Raw genomic sequence first — 7,870 nt, forward strand, 5'->3', positions numbered from 1 at the left:
CTGATTAGATACTGATCTGTTCTATGAATTATAATAGAGAGAACCACTGCCTACAGTCCTTTAAAAACCTATTATACTACTGCAAGTCTGAAGGACACACTACAGTGTTACTCTTTAACAGCATAACAACCCCTTTTACACAGACACAGACACACAGACACACACATGAGACAGAGACAGTCATAGACACACAAGAACACACAGGCACACACACGCACCCAAAGACCATCCGCTATCTAATTTTAATGACTACATTGACAGAGAAGGCTATTAGCAGCCTTCACTTTACTTTACGGTGGACGGACCACACAACCCAGTCAGGAGGGAGCAGCATGTCACCGGGTGGTCCACCCTAATGCCCGTCCCCCAATTCCCCCCTCCCTCTAGTCTCTCCCTGAGCACGACATGCCAGCCAGGAGCTGACAGCCAGCTATACAAACATGCCCATTCCTTCTGCTCCATTAGGCAATGAGGAGCTGGGCTTTTATATGGGCCAATGGGCTGGATGGGCTTGCATTGCGCTGGTTCCACTGGCAGACAGGAGGCAGCAGGCAGGAGGTTGGTGCTGCAGTGCAGTGCAGTACAGTACAGAGAGAGATTACACAAAGCCTAATATTAAAGGGTAGAGCAATTAGTGTCCACCTCATCAAGTCAAACTGTAGGATCTTCTGTGCTGATAGGTTTAATTCCTCTGTAGCTCTTACACTAGTCATCTCTGTACTGTGTAGCTCTTATGTCCCTTACCAGATTAGGTGATTTATTATGATCAAGCCTGGTGAAGACAGGGATCGAGACGTTGCTAGATTACATACAAACCTGGGATCATCTACAGCGTGCTTAGACTGGATGTCAAGACTTTCTTTTCATTTCATACTTCATTGTGTATGTGCCAACTACACTGGAGCCCAGCGAATGAACAAACAACATCACCCCCTGTGAAGCTTTAATTAACTGTACAAACTAGAGAGCTGATCTTTAGATCGACTGGCTAATCATGAGTTGTATGCTGCAGGGTTTGGGTTGGTGTCCCTCATGTGAACCCTTTAACATTAGAGAAGCAGTGATTCATACAGCTGGTGGCTGGCTGATGTCTGTGGGCCTCAGCTGGAGAGGTTAGAGTAGTGCTATTCAAACTTTTTCAGCGGGGACCCCATTTATTCAGACAGAATGTCTAGGGACCCCATTTATTCAGACAGAATCTTTGGGGACCCCATTTATTCAGACAGAATGTCTGGGGACCCCATTTATTCAGACAGAATTTCTGGGGACCCCATTTTTTCAGACCCCACTGCAGTTCACCCGTGGAGATTCAGTGTAGAACATTGAGATAAGAGGAGTGGAGATTCAGTGTAGAACATTGAGATAAGAGGAGTAGAGAGTGGAGATTCAGTGTAGAACATTTAAATAAGACGAGTAGAGAGTGGAAATTCAGTGTAGAACATTGAGATAAGAGGAGTAGAGATTCAGTGTAGAACATTGAGATAAGAGGAGTAGAGAGTGGAGATTCAGTGTAGAACATTGAAATAAGACGAGTAGAGAGTGGAAATTCAGTGTAGAACATTGACATAAGAGGAGTGGAGATTCAGTGTAGAACATTGAGATAAGAGGAGTGGAGAGTGGAGATTTCTCCAAGAGACAGGCTTAGGTAAGGCTATATCATATTCATCCTACATCTGAAAGTGAGAAGAATGTGTTTTATTCTAATAGCCACTTGACTAGACCAAACCTGGGGCCCTGGTCATAAACTCTAATACTACTATTAGTATCACCACCACACCAGACCTGGGGCCCTGGTTATAAACTCTAATACTACTACTATCACCACCACACCAAACCTGGGGCACTGGTTATAAACTCTAATACTACTACTATCACCAACACACCAAACCTGGGGCCCTGGTTATAAACTCTAATACTACAACTACTATCACCACCACACCAAACATGGGGCCCTGGTTATAAACTCTAATACTACTACTACGTTCACCACCACACCAAACCTGGGGCCCTGGTTATAAACTCTAATACTACTACTACTATCACCACCACACCAAACCTGGGGCCCTGGTTATAAACTCTAATAATACTACTATCACCACCACACCAAACCTGGGGCCCTGGTTATAAACTCTAATACTACAACTACTATCACCACCACACCAAACCTGGGGCCCTGGTTATAAACTCTAATACTACTACTACGTTCACCACCACACCAGACCTGGGGCCCTGGTTATAAACTCTAATACTACAACTACTATCACCACCACACCAAACCTGGGGCCCTGGTTATAAACTCTAATACTACAACTACTATCACCACCACACCAAACCTGGGGCCCTGGTTATAAACTCTAATACAACAACTACTATCACCAACACACCAAACCTGGGGCCCTGGTTATAAACTCTAATACTACTACTATCACCACCACACCATACCCGGGGCCCTGGTTAAAAACTCTAATACTACTACTACTATCACCACCACACCAAACCTGGGGCCCTGGTTATAAACTCTAATACTACTACTATCACCACCACACCAAACCTGGGGCCCTGGTTATAAACTCTAATATTACGACTACTACTACCACCACCACACCAGACCTGGGGCCCTGGATATTAACTCTAATACTACTACTACTATCACCACCACACCAAACCTGGGGCCCTGGTTAAAAACTCTAATTCTAGTATCACCACCACACCAGACCTGGGGCCCTGGTTATAATCTCTAATACTACAACTACTATCACCACCACACCAGACCTGGGGCCCTGGTTAAAAACTCTAATACTACTACTACTACTACTACCACCACCACCCCAAACCTGGGGCCCTGGTTATAAACTCTAATACTACAACTACTATCACCACCACACCAAACCTGGGGCCCTGGTTATAAACTCTAATACTACTGCTATCACCACCACCACACCAAACCTGGGGCCCTGGTTATAAACTCTAATACTACTACTATCACCACCACACCAAACCTGGGGCCCTGGTTATAAACTCTACTACTACTACGTTCACCACCACACCAAACCTGGGGCCCTGGTTATAAACTCTACTACTACTACGTTCACCACCACACCAGACCTGGGGCCCTGGTTATAAACTGTAATACTACTACTACGTTCACCACCACACCAGACCTGGGGCCCTGGTTATAAACTGTAATACTACTACTAAGTTCACCACCACACCAGACCTGGGGCCCTGGTTATAAACTGTAATACTACTACTACGTTCACCACCACACCAGACCTGGGGCCCTGGTTATAAACTGTAATACTACTACTACGTTCACCACCACACCAGACCTGGGGCCCTGGTTAAAAAGTCTAATACTACAAGTACGTTCACCACCAGACATGCCTGTCAACTATGTTAGAAGGATCAGTTAATGCTACAGCATCCATCCAATCTAAAATAAAAGCATTGATCCCATAATGGATCCAAAAGAATGAAGCCTTGGTCTTAACTACATGGCACTGTATACCTGCCAAACCATGTGACAATGTCATTACAGTACTTAACACTGTTAGAAGTGAGAGGTACAAGGGTACATGGTTACATGTCAGTTGTTATGACAGCATTGTGTAGGCATTACACAGTGCATTCAGAAAGTATTCAGACCCCTTGACTTTTTCCACATGTTGTTACGTTACAGCCTTATTCTAAAATGGATTAAATAAAAAAAATAAAAATCAATCTACACACATTATCCCTTATTGACAATGTGAAAACAGGTTTTTAGACATTTTTTCAAATGTATTAAAAGCTATATATACAGTGGCTTGCGAAAGTATTCACCCCCGTTGGCATTTTTCCTGTTTTGTTGCCTTAGAACCTGGAAATAAAATAGATTTTTGGGGCGTTTGTTTCATTTGATTTACACAACATGCCTACCACCTTGAAAATGCTAATTATTTTTTATTGTGTAACAAACAAGAAATAAGACAAAAAAACAGAAAACTTGAGTGTGCATAACTAATCACCCCCCCCCCCCCCCCCCAACCCATTTGCAGGAATTACAGCTGCAAGTCTCTTGGGGTATGTCTCTAAAAGCTTGGCACATCTAGCCACTGGGATATTTGTCCATTCTTCAAGGTAAAACTGCTCCAGCTCCTTCAAGTCGGATGGGTTCCGCTGGTGTACAGCAATCTTTAAGTCATTCCACAGATTTTCAATTGGATTGAGGTCTGGGCTTTGACTAGGCAATTCTAAGACATTTAAATGTTTCCCCTTAAACCACTCGAGTGTTGCTTTAGCAGTATGCTTTGGGTCATTGTCCTGCTGGAAGGTGAACCTCCATCCCAGTCTCAAATCTCTGGAAGACGGAAACAGTTTTCCCTCAATAATTTCCCTGTATTTAGCGCCATCCATCATCCCTTCAATTCTATTTTCCTCGATCCTGACTAGTTTCCCAGTCCCTGCCGATGAAAAACATCCCCACAGCATCATGCTGCCACCACCATGCTTCACTGTGGGGATGTTGTTCTTGGGGTGATGAGAGGTGTTTGGGTTTTGCGCCAGACATAGCATTTTCCTTGATGGCCAAAAAGCTACATTTTAGTCTCATCTGACCAGAGCACCTTCTTCCATATGTTTGGGGAGTCTCCCATATGCCTTTTGGTGAACACCAAAGGTGTTTGCTTATTTTTTTCTTTAAGCAATGTCTTTTTTATTGCCACTCTTCTGTAAAGCCCAGGTCTGTGAAGTGTACGGCTTAAAGTGGTCCTATGGTCAGATACTCCAATCTCCGCTGTGGAGCTTTGCAGCTCCTTCAGGGTTATCTTTGGTCTCCTTGTTGCCTCTCTGATTAATGCCCTCCTTGCCTGGTCCGTGAGTTTTGGTGGGCAGCCTTCTCTTGGCAGGTTTGTTGTGGTACCATATTCTTTTAATTTTTTAATAATGGATTTAATGGTGCTCCGTGGGATGTTCAAAGTTTCTGATATTTTTTTATAACTCAACCCTGATCTGTACTTCTCCACAACTTTGTCCGTGACCTGTTTAGAGAGCTCCTTGGTCTTCATGGTGCCGCTTGCTTGGTGGTGCCCCTTGCTTAGTGGTGTTTCAGACTCTGGGGCCTTTCAGAACAGGTGTATGTATACTGAGATCATGTGGCACTTACATTGCACACAGGTGGACAATATTTAACTAATTATGTGACTTCTGAAGGTAATTGGTTGCACCAGATCTTATTTAGGGGCTTCATAGCAAAGGCGGTGAATACATTTCCACGCACCACTTTTCATTATTATTATTTTTTTTAAACAAGTTATTTTTTTCATTTCACTTCACCAATTTGGAATATTTTGTGTATGTCCGTTACATGAAATCCAAATAAAAATCCATTTAAATTAGAGGTTGTAATGCAACAAAATAGGAAAAACATCAAGGGGGATGAATATTTTGCAAGGCACTGTATATACCTTATTTACATATGGTTTCAGACCCTATGCTATGAGACTCGAAATTCAGCTCAGGTGCATCCTGTTTCCATTGATCATCCATGAGATATTTCTACAACGGGATTGGAGTTCGCCTGTGGTAAATTCAATTGATTGGAGATGATTTGGAAAGGCACACACCTGTCTACATAAGGTCCCACAGTTGACAGTGCATATCAGAGCAAACACCAAGTCATGAGGTTGAAGGAATTGTCCATAGAGCTCTGAGACAGGATTGTGTCGAGGCACAGATCTGGGGAAGGGTACCAAAAAATGTCTGCAGCATTGAAGGTCCCCAAGAAGACAGTGGCCTCCATCATTCTTAAATGGAAGAAGTTTGGAACCACTAATACTCTTCCTAGTGCTGGCCACCCAGCCAAACTGAGCAATCGGGGGAGACGGGCCTTGGTCAAGGAGGTGACTCTGACAGAGCTCCAGAATTCCTCTGTGGAGATGGGAGAAGTTTCCAGAAGGACAACCATCTCTGCAGCACTCCACCAATCAGGCCTTTATGGTAGAGTGGCCAGACGGAAGGCACTCCTCAGTGAAAGGCACATGACAGCCCGCTTGGAGTTTCCCAAAAGGCACCTAAAGGACTCTCAGACCATGAGAAACAAGATTCTCTGGTCTGATGGAACCAAGATTGAACTCTTTGGTCTGAATTCCAAGCATCATGTCTGGAGGAAACCTGGCACCATCCCTACTGTGAAGCATGGTGGTGGCAGCATCATGCTGTGGGGATGTTTTTCAGCGGCAGGGACTGGGAGACTAGTCAGGATCGAGGAAAATATGAACGAAGCAAAGTACAGCAAGATCCTTCATGAAAACCTGCTCCAGAACGCTCAGGACCTCAGACTGGGTCAAAGGTTCACCTTCCAACAGGACAATGACTCTAACCACATAGCCAAGTCAACACAAGATTGGCTTCGGGAAAAGTTTCTGAATGTCCTTGCGTGGCCCAGCCAGAGCCCGGACTTGAACCTGATTGAACATCTCTGGAGAGACCTGAAAATAATTGTACGGTGACGATCCCCATCGAATCTGACAGAGTTTGAGAGGATCTGCAGAGAAGAATGGGAGAAACTCCCCAAATACAGGTGTGCCAAACTGGTGTGTCATACCCAAGAATACTCAAGGCTGTAATCACTGCCAAAGACGCTTCAACAAAGTACTGAGTAAAGGGTCTGACTACTTATGTAAATGTTTATTTTTTATTTTTTATATGCTAACATTTCTAAAAACGTGTTTTTGCTTTGTCATTATTGGGTGTTGTGTGTAGATTAATGAGGGGGGGAACAATTGAATCAATTTTAGAATAAGGCTGTAATGTAACAAAATGTGGAAATGTAAATGTTTATTTTTTATATGCTAACATTTCTAAAAACCTGTTTTTGCTTTGTCATTATGGGGTATTGTGTGTAGATTAATGAGGGGGGGAACAATTGAATCAATTTTAGAATAAGGCTGTAACGTAACAAAATGTGGAAACATTCAAAGGGTCTGAATTCTTTCCGAATACACTGTAGGAGCTCACTCCTCCTGTCCTCTCCAGCCTATTCTGGAGCAGAGAGGAAAGCAGTGTTATGTTATCTCTGTGCTTCTGCAGTAATGGTATTATTTAGTCATCTTAATTCTCCTGGGCTGACCAACAGTGTGAACAATGCAGGGCCTTACTAAGCCCATCAGAGTTGTCGCACGGAGCAGAGGTGTTTTCCTGCTCCACAGGCCCTACAGGCTCCTCTATCCCTCCCCCTCGTTCCTTCTGCATCCCTCCATCTATTTATCCATCCTCGCTCTCTCCCTCTCTTTTTCTGCCTATTCCTCTGCCCCTTTCTCTCTTCCTCTCTCCCTCATCCTTTCTCACTCTCTACCACCCCTTAATCCCGCCCCTCTCTCCCTGTCTGTCTGTCTCCCCTCCATCCCTCCCTCACTCCATCATCTCTCTCCCTACCTCTCCCTCCCTTCTCCTCTCTCAGTGGCGGGAGAGAGTTGTGCGTGTAATGGCGTTATTCACAGTTCATTGGTCTGTTTGAAGGGACTATCTTGATTGAGCGTTTCCCAGTGCAGGGCAGGGCAGGGTGGATGGGGGACTGTATAAAGATGTGTTGGGAGACTGTGGAGATGGATGGGCTATGGGAACATGGACATACAGTAGGGGGCTGCCATGTTTGTCAATCCTATAATCTAAAGACAATATTGTAAACTGGAAACAATGGCACACAGAGGGAAACTGACACTATGCACACTTGGAAGCATGCAGAAGAGATTTTAGCTCTTTGAGAGGCTCAGTCTATTGGAAATATTGGACATAGAAACAATAGGCTAGCACAATGAGTGAAATTGATAGTAAACTGGACACTGGAAAGCAAGTGGATAAGCCTCAGTGCTAGCCAGACAGAGAAAAACAG

The sequence above is a fragment of the Salvelinus fontinalis genome, chromosome 38, assembly GCF_029448725.1.
Source record: "Salvelinus fontinalis isolate EN_2023a chromosome 38, ASM2944872v1, whole genome shotgun sequence".
Lineage (NCBI taxonomy): Eukaryota > Metazoa > Chordata > Actinopteri > Salmoniformes > Salmonidae > Salvelinus > Salvelinus fontinalis.